This window comes from Macrotis lagotis, chromosome 5, assembly GCF_037893015.1.
Source record: "Macrotis lagotis isolate mMagLag1 chromosome 5, bilby.v1.9.chrom.fasta, whole genome shotgun sequence".
Classification (NCBI taxonomy): domain Eukaryota; kingdom Metazoa; phylum Chordata; class Mammalia; order Peramelemorphia; family Peramelidae; genus Macrotis; species Macrotis lagotis.
In genome coordinates, this window is record NC_133662.1 from 64,396,856 (window position 1) to 64,424,449 (window position 27,594).

The window sequence follows — 27,594 nt, forward strand, 5'->3', positions numbered from 1 at the left end:
CTTCCTTTATTTTTTGCACTTCCTTTTCCAGTTGGTCCATTCCATTTTTGAAGGAATTTTCTATTTGCCCAAATGTAGTTTTGCGAGAAACATTTTCTTTTTGCATTTGCCCAGTTCAGGGTTTGAGAGAATCATTTTGTTTTTGCATTTGCCCAATTGAAGATTTGAGAGTTATTCTCATTTTATATTTGACCAATTGTTTTTTTGAAAGATTTGTTTTCTTGTTGCAAGATGTTAATTTTCTCTAGAGTTTCTTTTCCCAATTTTTTCCAATTGGTTTTTAAACTCCTTCCTGATTTCTTCAAGGAAGTCTTTCTGGGCTGGAGACCAATTTATATTCTCCTCTGCAGTGCTAGATCTCTCTGGGTTAGGATCTATCTCTTCTAAGTATTTCCCCAAGATCCCCCCTTTTCTCTGGCCTTTTATTATCTTGTGTTGGGAGGTGGGGAGCTGGCTCTCTGAGGTTTGCTTCTGAGGATCTTAGAGGCTTTTGTTCTCTTGACTTAGTAATTCCAAGGGTCAGTCAGTGAGGGATGTTGGTTGCTTTCTCTGGCATGAGGTCCTCAGCAGCAGGGCCTGAGCTGACCTTGAAAATTGGGCTGAATCCTGGGGGAGGGAGTTAATCTCTTTCTGTTGAGTTGTCTCTGTAGCCATGAAGGGGTGGGGTTGGGGGTTGTTTATTGTTTGTTCTGGGCAAAGGGCTCCTCCAAAAGTAGGAGCTCAGGTCCCTGGCCCAGCTGGTTGTTCTCCAGGCATGCTCTGAGACTCTGTGCTGGAACTCACCCTCCCATAGCTCTTCTCTCCCGGGCCAAAGATTCTACAGCTAAAGCTGGATCTCATATTGGCCACTCATCGAATTCTCCAGGGCTGAGACTGACCCTCTGGCCTCCCTCAGCTGCTGTCCACAGCATTGATCCTCTGCTCTCTTCTCCTGGTTCACCCACTGCCCCCTGAGACAGACCTTCTTGGTAGGTGATCTTCTCCTAGCTTTTCTTTCTGGGTTTTGTTTATTGAATTTCTATTAAGAGGTTTCTCTCATGTTATTTCTGAGGGGAGAGAGAGAGCACTATCACAGTGTCTGTCTTTTCTCTGCCATCTTTGCCGGGAGTCTGAGAATATTTTAAGTAAAGAAGAGACATCATATGTATGTTTCTAGTCTACAGGGAAGGAGTCAGTGGAAGGGGAGATATTGAAGATTTTTCTAGAATGAGAATGGGGCAAAAAGTTTGATATCAGAGAAAACAGTATTCAAGTTTCATGTAGAGAAAAGACATTTTCAAAGAGAAGGGCTATCTTCTCTTGTGAGACAAGAGAAAAGGAGAAGATGGCTGAGTAACATGAGATAAGAAGAGAAATGAGGGAGTTCTTGTCATAAAGACTCATTTTTTTTCAGCGATCTATGATGTTTGATGTGAGGTGCTTATCAAAGAGCAGAGGGAGTGCAGAGGGAGATTGCTGTGGGAAGCTTGAGGAAAGAGGAGAAAGTTTGGAATATCATCTGTGGAGATGTCATAATAAGTAATATAGGGTTGAAATACATGATTGCTTCACCACAGTGAGGGTGTATTTGAAAATTAATAACATACATTTTTAGTGCACTCAAAAAGCAAGGTTTAATATTTTTTCAAGTTCCATTCAGTAAGTCATGAATAAGGTTGGATTAATAATGGGTGAATGGTCTGGGTTGAAGTTTGGTAAGATATTTTCAGCAATAAAGGATGGGAGGAGGGGTGACTAGGTGGTGTAGTGGATAGAGCACTGGTTCTGTAGTCAGCAGTACCTGAGTTCAAATCCAGCCCCAGATACTTAATAATTACCTAGCTGTGTGTTCTTGGGCAAGCCACTTAACCCCATTTGTCTTTCAAAAATCATAAAAAAAAATAAAGGATGGGAGGAGAAGGATTCAAACAGATATTCTTTTGCATTATGTTCCTCCAATAGATAATTAGTATGTTATGGTTTTTATATAAGAAATTTTTTACTTCAATTTTTTTTAGGGCTGTAGTTCTCTTGCATAGCAAATATACCTATATATATAAATATATAGATAAGTAATTTAGGAATCAATGCCTTTAACTGTTTTAACCTCTGGTGTCTTTCTAGAAAAAGCTAAAACCAAATTGTATCCCTCACTGGCTAGCCTTGGAATTACTAAATCAAGAGAACAAAAGCATCTAAGATCCTCAGAAGCAAACCTTAGAGAGCCAGCTCCCCACCCCCCAACACAAGATAATGGAAATTCCATTTTTCCATTCCATAATTCCAAATGTAATGAAACCCAGTGCAAATCATCATTTATTATAAGATAGAAATGGATTAATATTACTTTTTACAATTAGTCAAATTTTATTTTTTAAATGAATCTATTGACAGGTGTGGTTATAAACACACACAATTAACAGTGGAATATAAATTTTGGAGCCCTCCAGATTTAGGAATATCTTAATTAATTGTTTATTTGAATTGTTCCATGCTTCTACACTAGCATTGGGCTTTTCAGTATTTTTAATTCACTTTGGAACAAAGGGGTCAAACAAAAATATTTCCCTATGGGAAAGTGTGAGGCTAGAGATTCAATGTATCTGTCATGTTCTTTAAGTTTCTGTGAGTTTATATGACTAAAACTTCAATACAGCTTAAATAAGACACATGATGTGATGATAGGGCATAGATAAGGACTCTGATAAGTCAGTTGATCAGTATTTTAAGCAAATTTGAACAAATTTCAGCACTCTGAATGAAGAATTGTCTTGAGACAAATGAAGAATTGATTAAATGTACTTACAATTTTGACAGGAAATACTCAATCAGAAGGAAATGTGTCTATACCTTATTAGTTGTCCAGCTCCAAGCAGTCTGATTTAAACTCATTTAATGTAAGCAATAATAATTCTATCTCACCATAACTCAATAACTTCCTCTAACTTTTCCTGAAAACTGTTATCATTCATTGTTTCATTGCATCCTTGGAATTCCAAGTCCTACTCTTATTTCCTTTCCTCAGTGAGCTTTTCATTAGATTTTATATTTCAAAAATAAAAAGGGCCAATCTGGTCTCATTAGAACATTTCTTTCCATTTCTAATTAGGTTTCACAATAATATTGCTGTAATACTTAAATTGCTGCCAATTCTGATCCTTCAAGAACAGAGACTGATTTAAATTGCTTCCCCGTCAATGAGATATGGACTTCAGGTACTTTTCAGAAAGTGATTATCTGCTGTATTTATTTCATAGCACTCCTTTGACCAATTGTACATTTTGAAACTTGGACAGTCGGAATGTAGTCTGTTGCCAAGCAACAGGGTTTCCCTAAATGGCTTTCTTAGTAGCAGATGGTTGTTGGCCCTGATCTACTTTATATGCCATTGTTGAGTAAAACAGGAGCACACCTGTCATGCAAATCATTGGGGTCTTCATTGGAAATTCAGAGACTGGGTATTCTGTATCCAGTAGCTAGTTAAAGATCATTCTTGGGGTAATGTTCATAAATAACTTCTCATAGCAATCATTAGAAAACTCATTAGAGTTATGTTTGTATTTATATTGTCAGCTGCAGTAATTAGTTTATTTTAGTTGAGGTCTCCTTAGTTTATTACAGTTATTATTGCTTGTAAGAAAGAGATAAACTGTTTTAACTGTACAAACATCTGAATTGGCCCTCTCCTCTTTTGTCCTATTTCCTAATAAGTTACCTACTTCTATTTAATATTTTCATATAATGGTTATTGTCATCAAACCATAGAAACTACAAACGATTATCTATCACAAATACCTATAAAGAGCACCCTAATTAATTTATGCTTAATGAGACTTTGCTTGTAGAAATTAGTCAAAATTTAGACACAATGCAAATCAGATCAATTCAACTGAATTCATCTGGTATTTTTTCTAAAGCATTACTATATATCATGCATGCTACGTAATAGAGTAACAAATAAATAAAATCAGTCTTACAAAGTGAAGGAGCATGGAATAGCAGATGGAGAATGGTCCTTAGACTCAGAAGGATTTGGGTCCATCCATCTCTCACCTTTTACACATATTTGTCTGTGTGTGACCCAGAGTAAATCACTTAACCTTGCAGTACCCAAAGGTAACTCTTGAAAACTCTTAAGTCCCTGAGATTTTGTGGCACAATTTTGCTTCTCAGTAAATATGCTATTTTCTCTTTAAAAAAATTTTTATTTTTCATGCATATACACACATATATTTACAAATTTACAAAATTTCCTTCCACCCTCCCTTCCCACCTCTCTCCCCTTAGCAATGAACAGTTAAGTTAGTATTGTACATACATATTTTTGATAAACATGTTTACATATTATTGATTATATGTTATTCATATACATAAGAGATAATTGTTATAAAGTGTTCATCAGATTCTGAAGGGTTGGCTTTTCTTTTTCTTTTATTGTTTTGTTTTGACTTTCTTCCTCTGAATGGGGCTAACATTGTCTATAGTTGATCTGATTGCTGAGAGTAATTGCTTCCATTAAGATTGATTATCTCACAATGTTGTTGTTATTATGTTCATTGTTCTCTTGGTTCTGCTCCCTTTGCTCAGATCCTGTAAGTCATTCCATGCATCTCTAGAGTCTGGCTATTTATGATTTCCTATGGAACAATAATATTCCATAGTATTCATGTACCATAACTTGTCTAGCTATTTCTCAATTGATCCCCTCAATTTCCAATTCTTTGCCACTAAAACAGCTGCTATGAATATTTTGGAACATGTGTGACTTTTCCCATTTTTTATGATTTCTTCTGAATATAGACCTAGAATTGGAATTGCTGGGTCAAAGGGTATGAACAGTTTTATTATTCTTTGAACATAGTTCTATATTGTTCTCCAGAAAGGTTGGATATGTTCACAACTCCATCAGCAATGCATCAATACCCCAATCCTCCCATAATTTCAATAACATTGATTATTTTATCCCTTTTATTCATCTTGATCAATCTGATAGTTGTGAGGTGATACCTCATTGTTTTTTTAATTTGCATTTCTCTAATCAATAATGATTTGGAGCATTTTTTTCATAGAACTACATATAGCTTTAATTTCTTCATTTGAAAACTATCTATTTATATCCTTTGACCATTTATCAATTGGGGAAATATATTGTTTTCTAGTAAGTGTTAAAAGATTTTTTTGATGACTCAACTAACACAACTATTTATTAAGTACAAGTCACCTAATTGGTCTTTATTTTACTTTTATCCCTTTTATTTAAGACAATATTGGAAATAAAGTAATAAAAATGTGTCAGGAAAATGTATTAGAGGTATTTGTATAAGGGACAACTCTGATATGATTATTATTTAAATAGTTATTACTTAATGGGGACATAAAATTTTATAGAGTTATGAATATATATATATATATATATAATATTTCAATGCATGTAAACATATGCTCAAATATTAAATCTTATTTGATTCTCACTACAATTCTGTAAGGCAAGCATTATTATCATTCCCATTTTATATTAGGAAAAATGAAGCTGATAGAGGTTTGGTTACTAGCCCAGAATCATATAATAAGTAAATGATTAAAGCAGGATTTGAATCTTGCTTTGAAGTTCTCCCAGACTACAAATTCATTTTTCAATCTATTAGCATACTAACTCTAGTTCATAGTATATTATTCATAATATACCTAGAAAGTGAAATATTAAAAAAATTTGAGACACTAAACATCTCACAAAATTGTTAGGTAGAAGATAAATCTCTACACATATTCTCTTATTTTGTAGCCTCATTAAGCTGAATGGGTTTAATTATCATTTTAAGAATTCTTTTTATATGAATGACTCCCCATTTATATATCCAGCCTAGAGTCTTTTCTCAAGACTTCAGCCACAGTTCATCAATTATCTGTTGAGTATTTCAAATTTTGAATGTGCCAGAGAAAAATTCAACATAAAGTTGAAATTCATTACTTTTACCCTTAAATCCTATATTTTTCCTAATTTCTGTTGACAGTGACAAAATTTAAGTGTCTCAGGATGATAACCAGGACTTTATACTCACTCATCACCTTGCATGTGTGTATGTATGTCTATATAAATATAAACATATGTATATATACATTTATACATCTTAACCTTTGTCAAATCTTATCTTACCTGGACAACATCTCTCACATTCAAATGTTCCCTCCGCTCATACAATTGCATCTTATTAGGTCAGTCCCTCATCATTTTTTGCCTACATTATTACAACAGGATCTTAATTGATCTCTGTTTCAAATGTTTCTTCACTAAAATCTTATATAGTCTAACTGGTCTATAGTTATAGATGTAGTTTAATCTTTTGTTTTTTTTAATGTATGATTCATTCTGTTAAGAAAGATGGGTCAGGTAAGCTTCTGAGAGAATGGTGGTAAAGTGCTTTCTAGGAATTTATGAGCTGTTTGAAGAGTCTGATCCAATCATTATGGATATTAAATAGCCTTGACACTTTTGAATTTTGTCAAAATGTTAGAATTTGTTGTCTCAATTCTCTTGTTGATTCTAGTGATGATTTTCATTTGATTCATTTTCTGTTTTTCATTAGGTTCAAGATGTGTTCGGTATGTAAAAATTTTTTATAATCTTCTTTAGGGATTTCATCTTGTCTTGTTTCTTTATTTCTTGAAGCACTATATTAAAGTTTTTCATTGATGTTGAATTATTTTGATTTGTGTTTTCAAATACCTTAATGAAATTTAGAATTTTTGATATATTTGATTTTCTAGATTCTTTTCATCATTTCTTTCCACTTTCTTTTTCTTTCTTACTTCTTTTAATTGGGTGATATGCAGTCAAATTTTATAATGTCTGTACCAGCTAAATAGTGATATAACTTTTATATACCTCTCCATATGTCTTCAATAACTTTCTCAAGCTTCTCTTTTCTGTGAGTGTGCTGGGTGCCCATCATTAGAAGCATTCCTTGACATCTTTTAGTTTCTTTCTAATGGTTCTTACAGTGAAAACAGCTTCCACATAAAATGTTGCATGTATGCCATTAAATATTTTCAGATGTTCTAGTAAATATTTTAGCATAAATGAAAGAATCTGGATTGAGATCCTGGATAACTGGGAAGGTGGTTGTCCCTTGATAATAATAAGGAAAGTAGGAAGAAGTATGGGTTTTGGGGGAAAGATAATAGTCTACTTTTAAACATGTTGAGTTTAAGATCTCCAATTTAGAGATGTTCAATAGGCAGTTGGTGATAGAAATATCAATGTCAGAAGAGAGGTTTTAAATATACACACATATTTTATATTATATATTACATAATGTGTTTGTGTTTGTGTCTCTGTGTGTGTGTGTGTGTATGTGTGCATGCGTGTGTGTGTGTGTGTGTGTGTGTGTTTGTGTGTGTATTTTGCTGCCAACATACTGCAAGTGTTGCTCTTTGGCTGTTCCCAAAGAATTTGACTATCATACAAAGGATAATGATGTATGTGAATAGTCTTTAACTTATGACTAATGAGGCATTTTGAATAATTGTAGTAAAAATATCATCAATAAAGGGAATATTTGGAACTTCCTGTCAAGATTTCCTTCTAAGAGACAGATTACCTGTCTATGCTCTACCAACTCTATCCAGAGGCTAAAATCACAGTTTATTTACTAAAGATTATGAAATGTAATGAAAAACTCTAGCATATGTGTCCTAGGAAGAAAAGAAAGCATAAATCACTTTTTAATGGCAAAGGACATCATGGATAGCCCTAAGTAATCCATTAGTATCTTCATGACATAAGGAGAAAGCACAAAATACCTAGGTGGTCCTCTGTGGTGAAATCTTGAGAGGACATAGTCAAGAGTTCCATGAGGTGGATAAGCAGAGCTTGGCACAGTAAGAGGCAGGTTGACATAGTTGACATGGAACTTTGAGCAATTATTCTCTCTGTGATATAGGCCATTCTCTAAGAATCTGAGTTATTGATAAGGTGCTGACATACATTGTTGGAATGAATTTATACATCTTAAGAGTTTTTCATAAAAGTTAAATAGCAGAGACAGTCCTTGTCTTTATAAATACCTATATAAAAAACATTTCTCCAATATAAGCCCTTTAAAAGGAGCAGCAATTTCATTTTTTTCTTTGTATCATTAACAAATAGCACAAAGTTTGGCACATAAGTGCTTAATAAACATTTGTTGATTTGGTCATTTAGATATATTTATAAGAAACTTTATATTCAGCAAACCAATTTAGTAGTCAGGTTAAGCATTATAGCTAGGTGTCAAAGTGGATAGAGTACTGGTCTTGGAGACAATCTAAAGGGAGTTCAAATCTGATTTCAGGACCTTGAGACTTAGTAACTATATGACCTTAATACAGTCACTTAAGCTTCATTGTCTCTCTTTCAGAGTCATCTCCAGTTGTCCTGATTCATATCTGACCACTGGATCCGGATGGCTCTGGAGGATAAAGTGAGCCTGGTGACTTAACAGAGCAACCCCTCACCTCAAATTCAATTCATGTGCTTGTCATGGAATCATCTCCCTGATGTCATATTTTCTTCAAGAATGAAGAATGAACATCATCATTTTCTCCCTCTTAACAGATAAGGAAATCGAGGTTCAAGGTTTTGGGGCCATCTAGTTCTATTGAATCCAAATCCAGTGTTTTGTCCATTTTCTCCTGATCAATTGGCTAAGTGAATATCGTGGCTCTCGTCCATATAAGACATTCATTTTTCTTCTGGTAATCTGACAGTTTGCATTAGTGCTTATTACTTTGTAGTGATGAAAATTGATATAGGGTTTGCTGGCTAGTTCCTTGGGAGTATTTTCTATCTTTCTTCTGAAACCACTCTAGCGATTTTAATATGAATTTAATAGTATAGCCCAGGAAGACATTCCATTGACATCTGGCCTTTGGAACTTCAATATTGGTTTATCAAGAGAGAAGGGATAAGCAGGTTCTTGATCATCAAAAAATTAGGATATTAACTATCAACTTTTGTTTTTTTCCCAGAGAGATAGCAAATTACAGCCAAACTCAGCTAAGGATTTTTTTTAATTGTACCACTAAAGCTGCAAGCTCTTCTCCCATGTTTTATGAGATCTCATTTATTAATTTGTGGGGGCTTTGTTTTTCACAGAGCACTCAAGAAGCATATGTCTGTAAGTTATTTCCTGCCACCTACTGTGAAGTGATTCCCAGGCACTATTTCAAAAATGTTATGGATATATAAAAAAGAGTGATTGGGGTAGGGGAGTTGACAAGAAAAATGTCTATTCTGACCATGTAAATTCCATCTATTTTTCATTCCTTCAACCCCTAAATAGAAACACAGTTTTCTTTCCTCTGAGTCATCTAGTGTAGTATGTTTTAATACACCCTGGTTAACCAAAATGTATGAGTTCCTAAGAAAATCAAAACTTGTAATGCTAATGGACGAACCCAAATTGAGCCACCTTGCAATTACAAATTATTTTTCTTAATTAAAAGTACTTTATGGATATTTTTCTCTAGTTGAAGTGGAAATGAAGTGGAGGGCAGAAAATCAACTAGAAATTTGTTCATCTAAGAGACACTGATTCTTTCTAAAGGCAGAATCTGATTTTGATTAAAAGTCTATTGAATAGGGGCGGCTAGGTGGCGTAGTGGATAAAGCACCAGCCTTGGATTCAGGAGTACCTGGGTTCAAATCTGACCTCAGACATTTAATAATTACCTAGCTGTGTGGCCTTGGGCAAACCACTTAACCCCATTTGCCTTGCAAAAAAAACAACAACCTAAAAAAAAGTCTGTTGAAGCACTCAGGCATTCCTCAGGAGAGAAGTTAGTAGGCAGACAATTAATTGTCCTAGATGAGCAAACCCAGTTGTTTTCTATTTGCCAAACCACTTGGGTCAAAATGGCCCCAGGGCAGCTAGGGGGCACAGTGGAGAAAGTACTGGCCTTGGGGGTCAAGGGTCAGGAGGATCTGAGTTCAAATTCAGCCTCAGACACTTAATAATTACCTAGCTGTGTGACTTTGGACAAGTCAATTAACCTCATTCCTTGTAAAAAAAAGAAGTTAAAAATTTGAGAGGAAAATAAAATATTAAAAAAATGGACCCTGCAACATCATTTGGCATGAGATAAGTTTTGCACATCACTAGTATTCTACAGCAGATCTGCATTCATATTCTGAATAAGGAAAAGACAGAAATCAAGCAAAAATGACAACAGCAAAGAGGAAGTATAGATACTATTGTTGTTTAAATTGAGTAGAAAAATTTTCAAGGAGTTCTATTTTTTGTAATGTCAGGTATTTTATAAAAGTAACTATTTAAAAATGAGTTTCTGATCCTATCTATAACTAGCTTGTCTTGTCTGTAATATGACTCATTTGCCTTATTGATGATCTAAGTCCTGGTACTCTAATGGAATAGAAAGTGAAATTCTTTTTTGTTTCTTTCTAGTGTTCAGTACCCTTGTTCCATTTTGTTGATTAGGTAAAGAGGGCAGTTCTAGTTTACAAAATTTATATTTGAATCAACAACATGAATAACAGTTGCTCCTATTTCTTCACCCCTTTAGGGTTTACAAATTACTTAGTATTTACATCATTACAGTGATGAACAATATGACAGCTTTGCTATGCTTGGATACTGTATGCTGTATTTTATTCTTAGAACAGCATGAATAAAGGAATGAAAACAACATACAAAAATACATCTCTGACATAAATTCAAATCTGTAGATATTCCCATACTCAGGCAACTTTACAGAAAATACCTTTTGATTAGAACTAAAAGTGTTCTCAGAAATGCAGTATTCACTTTGGTTATGCCTCACAATTTCATGTGAAAATATGTGTAGACAATAAAAAATAGTTTGCAACTGATGTTTTTCTTATACATCAACTAAGATCAATTATTAGATAAACACACAGAAGCACTTTATCTGTAATCTTCTCAGCACAGAACATCCACTCAACATCTAGAGGAAGCTGAAATTCCTATAGTAGTCTTCCCTTCAATATTTTGCTATTTACAGAAATTTGAGCTTCTCTCTGCCAAGTTTGTCATAGAAGTCTCCCTCCCTCCCTCCCTCCCTCCCTCTCCCTCCCCCTGCTCTCTCCCCCCACTTCTCAAATTCAATGATTGTACCCACAGCATATTCACCCTCTGCTTCTGGCCATTTTTGTTTGGACTCTTTAACTCTTTTCCCCCAATATCCAAAGTAGAAGCCTCATTTTGCCATAATGTGGGGGGATAGGGAGAGAAGGAAATAGAGGAAGAGTGATTCAAAATAAATATTATTTCCATACTCTAGTGAAGTAAATGAAAACTAATAAAGAAGAATAGATGTGCCCTATTTCAAATAGCTGTTATCAGCAAGAATATTCAAACTAAAATTTTCTGACTTCAAACCTAATATTATTTCTACTGCACTCTATTGCCTTGTACATTATATCATTAATTATATGCTGCATAATATAATAAATTTAATTCCAATAATATCATTCAACATGACTTAGTTTCCTCATTTGCAAAATAGGGGTAATGATGATACCTACATCACAGCATTGTTGATTTGATAAAATAAGAGGCCCAGAATTAAAGTGAGGTAGAAAAATATTCAAGGAGTTCTCTTTTTTGTAATGTCAGGTATTTTATAAAGGTATCTATTTAAAAACAAGTATCAGATCCTATGACAATGGATATAGAAAGGAAGAAATTATTTGAAAAATAGCTCCAGCATGACAACATGCCACTAGAGCTCTAATCTTATTTAAGAGGGGAAGGGATATTCCTTCCATTGACTAGATAGAAAGCCAATATGACCTTGTGTTCTCAATGTCATTTGGCAACTGAAAAAATATGGTGGGTTCTTTTGTGAAATATCTAAAAATATTACAACTTATAAGTTTTTTGAAATGTTTATAGAAATGTATATATATATAATATAGAAATGAGTCAATTTTGCAGTTAATATGTATAAAATTTGAAGTATATATATATAATTAAGTCAATTTTGAGTCAGTACTTTGAAAATGAGAGACTGAGAAATTAGCATATAGTTAATGGAAGTAATAAAGCAAAGCAGAGGTGGTTTGTGGCAAAAGTTGATAAATTTTTACCTTCTATATTTTTCAGTTCTCTAGACTAGAGTCTGAGTTATTGAGCAACTATCAATAGATGTTGAGGATAGACAGATGTATTTAATGTTATTAGTAACTGATAAAGACTTCCTGCATGGGGAGAGTAGAAGAAAAATGAGTAACATAAATCTACAAGCAGATGAATGTTAGAAAACTTTCACAACATGTAATTAGAAAAATAAAATAAAATATCAAACTTCTTGTGTCTGCTCTTAGAAATATTATAAAGGAAGTTTTGTTGGAAAACCATCTCTTCCTAGATCACAGACTTGGTTTTGGTGTAAGGGTTTGAGTAACTCAATGAAACTATAAGTAATACCTTGCAAAATGAACCAAGATCTCAGAGAAATCATATTAGAGTTTTGACAAAAGGTGATCTCCTGGAGAAGGAAATGGCAAACCACTCCAGGATATTTGTCAAGAAAATCTCATGTATAGAAGATGGTTACCTCAGGTTGGAAGGCATCACTGTGGAATAACAGAAGACAATTAGGAGTAGCTTCAGGGTCAAAACCTAAAGGAAACCAAGTAAAAGAAAATCTGATGCTGTAGAGATCAATATTGCATAGCAAGCAGGAATTTAAGATCTGTCATCTAAGGAAAGTTGGATGTGGTCCCACAGGAAATGGAAAGTTTAGACATCAAGGAATCAATGTTTTATATTAAATGTAGGATTCAAAAACTAAGAATTTCAGGCTGAAATCAAATGGCATATTAAGGGACTTACTCCCATGTAAATGCCTTATATTTGTAAAAATCCAAACATTTACTTGCAAATTAAAATTATTGTGGCAGGCAAAATGCATAATTTCCTTAGTAAAACATTGATGGAATTGGTAGAATTTTGTGCAGCTACTTTATGGTTCTTATAATCTTTACTTGGGTTTATCAAGACAAAAACCCTCTACCATAATATTACATTGTTTTGCATATAATTAAATTTTTTTGATAATTGAGTTAAAAATGAATCATAATTGATATTGGCATTCTTTTCCACTCACTTTTCTTTTTCCCCTCTTCTTCTATTTTACATGAGGCCTTTGACAAGGATGTGGGTTTCCCTCTGGCTTTCTTCCCACAGAAGAAGTGACTTCCATAGGAGTAATAAGGAGAACGAATCCCACTTCCATTATGCCACCTTGCATCGTTCTGTCCTTGACTATGACACCTGTTTCTATTCAAGTGACTTTACCCATAGCATATTTAGTTCCCTTAAGTTAATTCCTCTCTTCATAAGTTCTCATTTTTAAATTTATGCTATTTCACAACCAGATAATAATCTCTTTGAGGTTTGGAACTCTTCAATTTGCATGTTTTGTGTTTCTGGTATCTGATAATAAAGGCCTGTAGATTGATTTCAGTCCACTGAATCTTGTTTCTTTTTCCATATCTGTATAACATACCTTTCAGGGTTGTCATGAGGACCAATGGAAATAATATATGCAAAATACTTGGGTAACTTTAAAGTTTCTAATGAATAACAGCTATTATCATCTCAGATATACTTACTTTCTTTAAAAGAAATTTAACAAATGGAAAAGTGATTGAATTGATGTGACAGCGAGGTTTGTGTGTAGTAGAATAAGACTTAGTTTTACTACTTGTAGTATTCTACAAGGATGAATAAACCCCAGAGAAAGAATCAGAAAAAAATTAATTTACTAGAATGATCACAGAAGTAAAAAATATTATATCAGTAAGTAAATTGGTTTCTGAAAGGCACTGATATTTTCAGTGTCTACACCTGGCAATGTTATCCAAAGATAAAAATTGCAAAATTATTGCTACTTAAAACTGAAACAAGAATATTTTCCATGCTCCACTCAGATTATTTCATTAGTAAGAAATGATATAATACCATTACAATATTTCATTATGAGCTCAACTTTTTATTAAATTCATAATGAATAATCAAATACAGAGAAGAAATCTGTCATATTCTGTAATGTTTTTGGTTTTCAAGAAGACTGGGCATTGGGTAGCTTTTGTAAATTTATATTTGATTATGAAATTATTTCTATTAGAAGGAAGAGCATGACACATTTATGTATTTATGTAGGTATGTATGAGTGCATATTTTCTGCTCTTATTTTAGATGTCATACAGAATTTTTGACTTAATTGTTAAATCAGTGGAACTTTTTTCTTTCTTTTTCTTTAATATTTTATTTTTAAGACATTTATTGAATTCCTTTTATAAGATTTTCTATATATATTATATCTATAGAAGATAACATAGATTTCTTGAGGGCAAGGTTTATTTTGATTTTTGTCTTTGTATTTCCTGTACTTCAAACAGCATGTTCTGCAGTACATTTGAAATAATAGGAGTTTACTTCTTGAATGAATGAATACAAAACTAGAAACCTGAATCTAAAAACTATTTAAACTAGAGTATCTCATCTGATCATAACAATTGAGCATCTCTGAATCTCAGTTTCCTCATCTATAAAATAAGTACTAAATGACCTCTAAAAAACTTCCTAGCATTAAGCCTATGATTCTTTAATCCTATGTGTAGGTTCTGACTTTAGTACAACAGAAGATGGATGGAGAATTTTAAACTAGGTCCTTGTATGTTTTATTTGCTGTCTCCTTAGAGTGGTTATTTGCTAATGTGAATTATTCAGGAGAGTTGATGTTCCCTTTTTCTGTCCAGACTTTTCCCTTATCATAGATATTTATGGTGACAAAACAACTAATGCCTTGTTCTGGGAGTTTTGCTATTATCGATGCTTCAACTATACTGGTTGGTAAATTCAGTCAAAACAGTTTAAACAATAAAGGTGCAAAATACAGACTTTTTTTTGAAGCAGCATCTTTGTTTTTTCATCCATATACACATGCATATTTTTAAATTACAAAATTTTCCTTCATCCTCCCTTCCCTCCCCGCAAGTGGCAGGTTAACATGGTAAATGCATATTTTTGATAAATATGTTTACAGATTACTCATTTTCAGTAGGAGGAACTGGGATTAAAGGAAAGACATACATAAGAGATAAATTTTATACAATGTTCATCACATTCTGAAGGATTTTTGTTGTTGTTGTTGTTATTGTTTTGTTTTTCTTCCTCTGGGTGGGGATAGTATTGTCCATAGCTGGTCAAATATGATTGTCCTAGCTCTATGAACTACCAAGAGGAACTACTTCCATCAAGGTTTTTCAACCCACAGCATTGTTTTTAATGTGTACATTTTTCTCTTAGTTCTACTCCCTTGGGTCAGCATCATATACTGTAAGTCATATTCATGTACCATAACTTGTTTAGTCATTCCCCAATTAATGGGCATCCCCTCAATTTCCAATTCTTTGCCACTAAAAAAGAGCTACTATGAATATTTTTTACCAAGTGGGATTTTCCCATTTCTTTATGATTTCTTCTGGATATAGGCCTAGAATTGGAATTGCTGGGTCAAAGGGAATGAACATTTTTATTGAATTCCGGGCATATTTCCATATTGTTCTCCAGAATTTTGGTTCTGTTCACAAATCCATCAGCAAATCCCTATCCTCCCATAACCTCTCCAACAACGATCATTTTCCCTTTTTTCTCATCTGGGCTAATCTAATAGGTGTGAGGTGGATGCCTCGTTATTTTAATTTCCATTTCTCTAATCAATAATCAACAATGATTTGGAGTAATTTTTCACATGATTATATATAGCTTTAATTTCTTTATTTGAAAGCTGTCTATTCATATCACTGGACTATTTATCAGTTGGACAATCACCTGAAATCTTATAAATTTGATGCTATTTTCTATATATTTTAGAAATGAGATATTTATCAGAACTCCTAGTTGTAAAGATTGTTTCCCAGCTTTCTGCTTTCCTTCTAATTTTGGCAGCATTGATTTTTTATTAGAACAAAAACTCATTAATTTAATATAGTCAGAATCATTCATTTTGCAGTTTATAATGTACTCTAATTCTTATTTGGTCTTAAATTTCCTCTCTTTCCATAGATTTTATAGATAGAGTATTTCTTGACCTATTAATCTATCTTTGGTGTTACCCATTATGTCTAAATCCTGTATTGATTTTGACCTTATTTTGGTATAGGGTATGAGATGTGAGTCTGTGCTTAGTTTTTGTCATACTATTTTCCAGTCTTCCTAACAATTTTTGTCAAATAGGGTGATCTTAACCCAGAAGCTGATGTCTGGGTTTGTCAAATAGTAGATTGCTATAGGCATTTACTGAGGTTTCTTTTGAACCTATCCTAATCCACTGATTCATCATTCTATTTCTTAAGCAGTACTAGGCAATTTTGAAGACTGGCAATTTATAATAGTTTTAGATCTGGTAGAACTAGTCCATTTTCCTTTAGATTTTTTTTCCCATCAGTTCCCTTGCTATTCTTGACCTTTTTTTGCTCCAGATGAATTTTGTTACCATCTTTTCTAGCTCAGAAAAATAGTTATTTGGTAGTTTGATTGGCACTGAATAAGTAATTTAATTTGGGTAGAATAGCCATTTTATTATATTAGTCTGACCCAACTATGAGCAATTGACATTTTTCAATCATTTAAATCTGACTTTATTTGGGTATACTTTAAAATTATGTTCATACAGTTTCTGGGTTTGTCTTAGGAGTCAGATTTCTAAATATTTAATGTTGCCTATAGTTACTTTAAATTGAATTTCTCTTTCTGTTTCTTGTTTTTCAGCTTTTTTACTCATATATAGAAATATTGGTGATGGTTTATTTTATATTCTGCAACTTTGCTGAATTTTTAAATTATTTCAAGGAATTTTTAAGATGATTTTCTCAGTTTCTCTAAGTAAAGCAACATGTCATCTGCAAAGAGTGAAAACTCTACTTCCTCATTGCCAAATCTGATCCATTGATTTCTTTGAATAGTATTGATTGAATAGTATTGATGACAATGGCATCATTGTCTATCTCTTGATTTTATTGTCCAACTTTATTCCTATTACAAATAATATTTATTGATGGTTTTTCTATTTCTAAACTTTCTAGTATTTTTAATATGAATGAATGCTGTTTTTTTTTTATCAAAGGCTTTTTCAGCATCTATTGAGGCATTCATATGATTTCTCTTGGTTTTGCTATTGATGTGTCCAATTATGTTGAATGTTTTCTTAGTACCAAACTATTCCTGCCTACCTGGCACAAATCCTACCTGATTATGGTGTATTATTTTAATAATAACTTACTGTAGTATCATTGCTAAAATTTTATTTAAGATTTTTGTATTAATATTCATTAGGGAGATTGGTCTATAATTTTCTTTGTCTGTTTTGGTTCTTCCTGTTTTAGGTATCATCATCATCATGTTGATGACATAAAAGATGTTTGACAAAAATCCCTCTTCTATTTTTAAAAATAATTTATGTAGAATAAGCTTTGATTGTTCCTTAAATTTTTGTAGAATTCACTTGTAAATCCATCTGGACCTGGAGACTTTTTCTTATGGAGTTTATTGATGGTGTCTTCAATTTCTTTTTTTCTGAAATGGGATTATTTAAGTACTTTATATCTTTTTCTGTTAATCTGAGTAATTTGTATTTTTGTAAATATTCATTCATTTCACTCAGGTGATCCAATTTATTGGTATACAGTTTGTCAAAGTAGCTCCAGATTATCCTTAATTTCCTCCTCATTGGTGGTTAGTTCATCATCCTTACTTCTGATTCAGCCCTCATGGCCATAATTTAGGGACGAAATCATTGTGGAGTGGGTATCAACTTTCTCCTCACTACCATCAATAGTTGTTGACTAATTATCACTAGGTATCAGATAGGTACAGGATAAAGGTATAGCAGCCCCTCACAGCCATCATCCAGGAAAATAATTCCTGTGAAAAAGGGGCCATACATCATCTCTTACACAATTACTGCACATAGGGAAGGCAATGGAACCCCAGACTAGATGAAGCAGCAAAGAAGTGATATAGATAGTGGAAACTACAACCAGAATCTTGACTACCATTTCCTTTCAGATCCTATTGGAGACAAAACTGGACCTTGAATTCAAGAGCCTTGGGATTGGGCTTCAACCGAATATAATCCTGGAAATAAGCCTAGTCAAGATTCAGCCTGGCAATTTCTCCTGCTGGTACTTCAATCACAGAGGCTGAAGATGCAGTAAAGAGCATTTTTGCCATCAAAGTCCTTAGCACTGTCAATATCAGAAAACGGTTATGATTTTATTAGCATAAATGACATTAAAGAGGCATTAACATTTGCTGTACTTTTGTGCCCTAAATGTCATGGGGTATTTTTCAATTCAATACAATTCAGTTCAATAAACATTTACTAATTATTTGCCAGACATTGTGCTAAATGATGGAAATGCAAATTAGAACAAGCCAGTTCTGCCACTAAAGAGCTTATGATCTAATGGGGGAAGATGACCTAATAGGAAACTGAAAAGTGGTGAGGTAGGATATAAGTGTAGCAATGGGTATAATGTTGTGTGGAGTGGAAACCAACAATACCTGCTGATGGAAAATGAAGAATTGCTTGGATAGTTCAAATCTGACCGCTTATATAATGGAGGATTATTGTTAAGTTTTCTGTTCCAATAAAAGGGAGAAATCAACTGAGTAATGTGAAAAAATGCTGAGTATTTAAAAATAACTGAGGTAATTTGCATGGTTATGAAATTTTGGATGACCAAGCTATTCTGAGTTAGTTCAGTGAAGTGGAAAACAAACAGAACTACTGATCAAAAACAGATAGTTACTTCTCCAGTTGATTTATAGCTGAAACCTTCAATATTTGTTCTCGACCATTAGAAAATGAATTCCCTGAGGACTGTTTTCTTTTTTTCTTTTTATCCTCAGGATTTAGAAGAGTTATTTACAAATTACAAGATCTTAAATATATTTTATTCATTTGAGTTGACTTTTTTCTATCAGTAGATGACTTTTTAAACAATTCCATTTGTATGAAATTTATCAGAAGTGACTAAATACACTAAGAATAATCATCCTGGAAAAGAAAAAAATTTAGGGAATGGTATGCAAGATGAATAACTGTTTGGAGTAAGTAATGTTAACAGTCCAGGCATATGATAATGAAGATCTATATAAAATGAGACTTCAGGAAAGGTATTTAACCTACTGAGAAAGAGAAAAGATTGAGTAAAAAATGAGAATGTAAATCCATAGAATTTGATTGTTGGTTGGAAATGGGCGATAAGGGAGAAGAATGAAACAAAGATAACACTGAAGTTCTAAGAATGAAAGGAAGACTTATTAGGGAACATTGTGAAGTCAAGAGTAGGAGTAGTTTTGCACATACTTAATTTGACATGTCAGTGAAGAATAAACTTACAAATATCAAGCAGACAGTTTCATTGGTGATCTGAAGCTCAGAAAAGAGAAGAGATAGTTATAGAAATAGAGATTTGATCCATTCAATAGAGCTCTCTCTCTCTGTCTCTATCTCTTTTGGACATATGGGAGTGAATTAGATTGCCAAGGGAAATTTCATAGAAGAAGGCTAAGAAAAGAAGCCAGGACAAGCCATTCCTCAATTGACAATTGTCAAAGGATATGCAAAGGAAATTTACAGATGAGGAAATCAAAGTGATCCATAGTCATATGAAAAATTGCTCTAAATCATTACTGATTAGAAAAATGCAAATTATGAGGTACCACCCTCACACCTCTCAGACTGGCTAATATGACCAGAAAGGACAATGGTCAGTGTTGGAAGGGATGTGGGAAATTTGGGACACTAATGTATTGTTGGTGGAACTGTGAACTCATCCAATCTTTCTGGAGAGCAATTTGGAATTATGCCCAAATTGCAATGAAAATATGCATACCTTTTGATCCAGCAACACTGCTACTAGGTAACCCTGAAGGGATCATGAAAAATGGTAAAAACATCACTTGTACAAAAATATTCTCATCAGTCATGTTTGTAGTGGCAAAAAATTGGAAATAGAGTTGATGTCCATCAATTGGGGAATGGCTGAACAAATTGTGGTATATGTATGTGATAGAACACTATTGTTTTATGAGAAATCAGGAGGGATAGGTATTCAGAGAAACCTGGAAGTATTTGCATGAACTGATGCTGAGCAAGATGAGCAGAACCAGAAAAACATTGTATACCCTAAAAACAACATGGGAGTGATGATCACCTTTAATAGACTTGCTCATTTCATCAGTGCAACAATCACGGGCAATTTTAGAGTATCTGTGATTGAGAATACCATCTGAAACCAAAGAAAGCATTGTGGAGTTTAAAGAAAGACCAAAGACTATTACTTTTAATTAAAATAAGAGGTATCTTATTATGTAATTTTGCTGTCTCTTGTATTTTATTTTTTTCTTAAGGATATGATTTCTCTCTCAACACATTCAATTCAATTCAAGGAAACAATGTAAAGACTATCAATCATCTGTGGGGGCTGGGGGGAGGGAAGTGAGATTGAGGGAAAAATGGTAAAATTCAAAATGCAATAGAAAATATATATTAAAAAAGAAAAGAATCCAAGGCAATGTCAGTATTAAGGAGGTAAGAAAAGGACAAATATAAAGGCTTTCCTCACTCCAGGATCAGCACTCTATCCACTCTACTTCTAGGGGCCTAATAAATCACATTTCCAGTGATTCTCCATCCCCTTTCCTGTCTATCGCCACCCCCCCTTCATTTCTCTTCTAAAGGACTTTGAGTCCATAGTTCTATTGCAATCAGAAGAGAGGTGATCATGTGGCCATGGTGCCAGAAGTGTTTGTTCAAACTTTTCCCTAATTTCTTATAAATTATAATGGGAGCTCCAAGAAAATAAAATTGGAATTTTCCATCAATATTTGATTTCATTTGATTCTAGGGCAGTCAGATTTTTCTCCTTAAAAAATTTTCTCCTTAAATTTTTTGTCCTTAAAAACTCCTGTTGACTGTCTTTGTCTTGATGACAAAGCCAATCAATTTATCTAAACCTGGAATGTCTGGCTGACCAAAGTCCTAAAATGCATAAATGAAGCTAAAATCCAATCAAACTGATTGTAGGGGAGATCAAAAGGATTATTGGTATTTTTAAAAGGAAGGTGGGTATGGATTCCTATTCCTGAAAATGAAATGCTTTGTCTGAAATAATGAGATTGAACTTTTGTCATTTTAATATATGATGATAATTTAATTTGTACTTCAATTTTATTCAACATGTCAATTAAATACCTATTATAAATGTTAAGAAGCAGGATGTTCTAGGGCTATATTTCTTAAATATTATGGTCTCAGAGCTCCTTTAGCTTAAAAAATTTTGAAAACTCCAAAGAACTTTTGTTTATATGCATCATTTCTGTTTTCTATATTATAAATTAAAATATTAGTAAAATTACAAACATAATTTTGAAATCAAAGAGTCCCATTCTTTTGACAGTATCTCACATATCCTTAGAAGTCCCTGGCCCATATTTTGACAACCACTAATCTAGAGGAAAGAGTACTAGTTTTTAGAGTCAGGGAGACTGGGGTTCAAGCTCTGCTTCTTAGGTCTGTTATTGGTGTAGCCTAAGAATATTACTTAAACTCTATGCCCTCCAAGCAACTCTAAAACCACAATTTATTGATGAATTACCATAAAGAATTAGATATGTCTTTTTTTCTGAGTTTGGGAGCAGTCAATTAAATATTTATTAATGAATAGAAAAAATACTAAAAAAAGATCTTTGATTAAATGCTTTTTTTCCCTTATGGAATAAATACTCAAATTTTACCCTAAATCAATTGATGACCTTCCAAAAACAAATTAAAAATTCTTGTGAAATACATTTGAGAAGAAATGACCCTACAAGTAACTTCCATCTACTGTATTCTGAAAAACTCATTACTTATATATTTTCAGCTTTGCCTGGCCCACTAAAATATATTACACATCAGAAGTGAGGGACTATGGAAACCTTTCCAAATAGCCAAATATTACTACTATTGTATATAAAACTATTAAAACCCCTCTTATAGATACTAAAATAGTCTTTTGTGAATTTTATAGTAAAAGGAATTTCAGAAATCAGAAAATTTGCCCAAGATAGCAACTCAAGTTGAATGCAAATGCTTAGACAAGTTGTAGAGTTTGCCAGGATTGCATGTTTACTCTTTTTGAAAATTACAATTTGAAACTTTATTTTTCAGTGAAAGCATGAAAGAGTATTTTCTTTTAAAAATCATTAAGGAATTACTTTTGCAAATTAGGAAAGGCATGAGAGAGACTCACAGAGAGGCATTTGAATATTTTGATGAATATCTTTTGGCTTGTTACTTCTTCCACTGATACACATTGACACTCACACCTTCTGTTCCAATGTAATCTTGCCCATGTCTTTCTGTACAACCTTCATGAAGTTTCCATCCAATGTTCTGGCAATAATCCCTAGTTCTTCTAATACTCCACACATTCCAGTGAACAGATGGAGTGTCCTCTTACCTTTTCTTCCCATATATGACTTGCCCACAACATTTTCTGGTCATATATAATACATGATATCTATTATACTACTTTTTTTTGCAAGTATTTCATCATAATATGTTGGAGTTTACTTCTACCTGTAATGTTTCTTTCCATTGATCTTTGTATTGTTTGCAATTCTAATTCTCCCAAAATCATGATATTCCAAGATTTGCAAGTATTTGACAATCTTGAGTGAATATTAGTATTCAAAAATGAGGTTTTTGTGGGAATGAACATTTCATGACCAATCAATATTCTATTCAATTTAGCCTGATCTTCATCTCCTCTTTCATTCCAGATCCATTTAATTATTCAACGGATGCATTTGTCCATAATACATGTTTGCACAGGAAATAAGGATAGGGACTGGACTTGTAATTACACTTAGAGAGGGAACTCATGGGGGAAGCAGCTCTTTTTAATCATGCAGTTCCTCCCCTTGCCTGCAACTTGTTTTATAGCCAGAAAGACAAGCAAATATATAGGAAGGAAGAAATATTTCCTAAGCATTTATAGGCAGATATTTGACTAAATATTGGGATACAAATACAGTCAAGCAAGATAGTTTCTGCTCTCAAGGAACCTAGAATCTGTGGGAAGATATCAATAATTAAACTGATGCAAGAACAGGGAGTAATAAAAAATGACCTGGTCATCATGATCTGAACTTGAAACAAAGATATGGAACTAGTAAAAAAAATCATGTGAAAATATACCTATCAGAGATTAGAATAGTTGCTAAGGACAAAGGCAATATATATATATATATATATATATATATATATATATATATATATATATATATAATATATCAAAACAAAAATGTGATATGGAAGGAATAACTATATAGATATCAGTTCAGTAACACATTATACCCTACCATCATATATCTTGGACCCTTGATCTTTTTCTCTTCAGGGCTTCTTAATATTCAACCCTGGGTTATCCCAACAATATGCTTGCTCTGCTTTCAAGACATTGAATACTGCTGAAGGAATACGCAAAAGCATGCATATAGGATCCACTCCAAGCTCGTATTTTCTAATCTCTTTTGGTTGTGTATTATAAAAATGGCAATCCTTGGTGTCATCCTTCATTGATTTCTTAGAAAACTTCCTACAATCCCCATTTCAAGTTTTCTACTATCTCCTAAAGGACACATCATCACTTCCACTTTCCCTTCTCATCAATGATGTTGTTGGAAAATATAGACCATCCATCAGGAACTCTATCATTTAAAAAATTACATACCTCAAACCTGTTGAGCAAACCACTTACTATTTATATGCTTCACTTACAATTTATATGCTTAAGGAAACTGAGATCCATTTGCTAAGTCATAGTTGGATTGTAGTGTCCATTCATATTTTATGCACTGATTCTGTCACACATTTGCCACATATACATCAATTTGTAGCAAAAATGTTTATATGGATGCAACCCAGTGCTTATAATTTCTTCTTTACATATTGGACAAAGATCTCATGTAAAGGAGCAACAGCTAAATTAATGATCAAGTCTGTCTGTGAATTGCCTTATCCTTAGAATCCTATCTGCCTTTCTGACATTCTATCATTAACATGGAAAAATTTCTGCAACTTATAGGATGGATTATGGTATAAAGCTGAAATGTTAGAGTAAATCAATCAAATTTCCAAAGTAAATAATCTCAAGTAAGCAATAAGATGCATTGCTCTAGAATGCTTTTTCAGATGAGGATACCTGTATGTGCTAAGATGATTTGGACATATCTATTGGTATGACAGAAAGCTTGTTTGTTTTGGTAGAGGTACTTAGTCTTGCCCTCTGGGACCTTTATAAAATTTTCTAACTTGTAGGAATCAGGAATTTTAAGACAGAAGTCAATTGGGAGAATGTATCAGGTCTTCCCCTGAGAAGGTATCACATGTTGGGAAAGGAAGAGGGCACTTTTGCAAAGATAGACTTTTGACCTCTTCCTCCCAACTGGCTTTAGCCAGAGAAGGACTTCACGGTTTTGAAGTTTGGGAGTTAACCTGTCTTCGACTCACATTCTTGTGTGGATGGGACCATTCTTTCCCAGCCTCTCTCTTCTGGTGTCTCCATGATTGCATTCCCCCAAAATATCCTTCCAAGGAAGGAACAACCAATGATATAGTACCTATTATGGGCTAGGTACTTTGCCAAGTGCTTTTACAAATCTAATTTGATCCTCATAGAAATCCAGAAAAATAGATGCTATTATTTCCATTTTTCAGTAAGGAAAACTGTAGCAGGGAGATGATTAGATATTTGTCCAGGATCACACTCCTATTAAGCATCTGAAGCAGGACTTGAATCTAAGAATTTCTGATTGCAGGTTCAGAGCTTTCTCTCTCTATTATGCCACCAGCTACCTCTAGGAGGAATGGTTAAGGTAGGATCTGATCTTTTGATCAACTTTGAAAGATGGAAAATATGAAGGGTAGTTCTTTAAATGCACTCCTTCTGAATAATTCTGGCTATTTTCTTATCAATCATATTCCTATCAAACTTTTGCTGTTTTGGATTTTACTTATGTGTCTTTTTGATCTACAGTAATTTAATCTTTTACCTATTTTGGAGGAGCAACAATAACACATATCAATAAAACCTCATTGGTTTATCTTGAGCCCCCATATAATGATTTCTGTGAATCTGGAAGAGAATCTCCCTTTCTGTTTGCATCTGACCATAGGCTTTCTCATGGAAGCCTTTATGAAAATGAAATACAATTAAGGTTGTAATATATTTGGATTAAGATTTTTCACAAAAGACTAATGAAGTAGAGATAAACTTTGAAATGGATGCATACTCTACCTGGAGGGAGAGGAGTCACACCATTGTCAGCCTTACAAAGAAAGATGAAATAATTTCACAATTTTAAAAGTTAGCATTTATGTATCATTTTCACATTGGCAAATTATGATATGAATTTATTTAATACACACAACAAATCCCTAATTCTGTCCCAATATGTTTGGCATAAATATTATAACCGTTTTTTTTTTGTTTTTGTTTTTTGTTTGTTTTTAGGTTTTTGTAAGACAAATGGCATTAAGTGGCTTGCCCAAGACCACACAGCTAGGTAATTATTGAGTGTCTGAGACCGGATTTGAACCCAAGTACTCCTGACTCCAAGGCGGGTGCTTTATCCACTACACCACGTAGCCCCCAAATAACCGTTTTAAAGTTAAAAAAACTGAGCCTAATGGAGGTTAAGTGAATTGCTCTGGGCTCATAGCTAGCGAGTATCTGAGACAAAATTTAGACTCAGTTCTTCTTTATCCTAACTTTAAACTCTTATCTATTATGCCACCAAGATGCTAAAATACAAAGAAGTTTTGTATTTTCGCTCTGCACCAATGAAAGCACCTACTTTTCTGGGTTGCTGTGAGGGTCAAATGAGAGGTTTAACTACATCCTTATTTTAGCATCTCACCTCCAAGTCAGAGAGGTCACAGTGTAAATAACAACACGATCAGCAATGGCTCAAGTGAGCACTAAGTGTGTATTTTCCCATCTTTCCTAATTCTCTAGGTTAGCAGGGAACTTTAAGGTTGGCAGAGACCAAGGATCATTGAGAGTTCATGAGACCTTCAATGAAGTCAAATCTATTGTTATATTAATTCCAAGACATTTTCACTTCAAAAACAGTAAATGATTGAATGTATACAAACCTGTGGCAGTTAGGTGATGCAGTTAGGTGGCAGTTAGGTGGTTCAGTGCATAGATTTTGGGTCTGGAATCAAGAAAATCTGAATTCAAATCTATCATCAGATATTTCTTACTAGCTTTGTTTGTTTCCTCAGTTGTAAAAGAGAATAATAACACCAAATGATGGGCACCTCCTTAATTTCCAAATATATGTAATTGGAAAAAATAAAATGAAATATAAAAATTCCTTGTTACTCTGCAAAAAACCCTGCTATGAATAATTTTGTACATGTGAGTCCCCCCCCCCCCCATTTTTGTGAACTCTTTGGGATACAGACTTAGTAGTGGTATTGCTGCATCAACTAATCTTTTGGACATAGCTCTAATTTGCTATCCAAAATGGTTGAGTCAATTCATAGTTTCACTAACTGTGCTTTAGAGTCCCAATTTTCCTTTTTGTCATGAGTAATTGAATAAATGGTCGTTAGTAAGTTAAGAGTTGTTTTAGTTTACATTTTCGAATCAATCTTGATTTTGAGATTGTTGCATATGACTATAGATAGTTTTAATTTCTTCATCTTAAAATTAACTGTCCATATCCTTTTATCACTTATCAATTGGAGAATGATTTGTAATCTTATATATTTAATTCACTTCTCTAATATTTTAGAAATGAGTTCTTTATCACAAAAGCTAGTCAAAAAATTGCTTCCCAGCTTTCTGCATTCCTTCTAATCTTGGCTGCATTGGTTTTATTTCTACAAAATATTTTTAATTTAATATAATCAAAATCATTCATTTTTGCAATTTATAATGTTCTTTATCTCTTTTTTGGTCATAAGCTTCTCCCTTTTCATAAATTTGACAAAGAATTTCCTTTTCTCTTATTTGGTCTGTGGTATCATCCTTCATGTCTAAATCTTATAATTTGGTTTTATTTTTTCTTTTAAAAATCAGATTAAATAAAGTTTTATCTTTTTTATTGCTTTTTTTCATAAAGCCAATTCTTAGTTTTACTTACTAATTCAATAGTTTCCTTAATTTTTATTAATTTCTCCTTTGATTTTCAGGATTTCTAATTTGGTATTTTATTGAGGATTTTTAATTTATTCTTTTTCTAGCATTTTAGTTGCATGCCCAATTCATTGATCTACTCTTTCTCTATTTAATTCATATAGGTATTTAGGGATATAAAATATCCCCTACAATCTGCTTTGACTCCCATGAGAATTGGTATGGTGTCTCATTGTTGTCATTGTCTTGAATAAAATTGTTGATTATTTTATGAATTGCTTTTTGATACACTCATTCTTTAAAATTAGATTATTTACCTTCCAATTTGTGGTCATCTAGGTGGTGCAGTGGATAGAACATTGGCCTTTGGGAATTAGAATCCA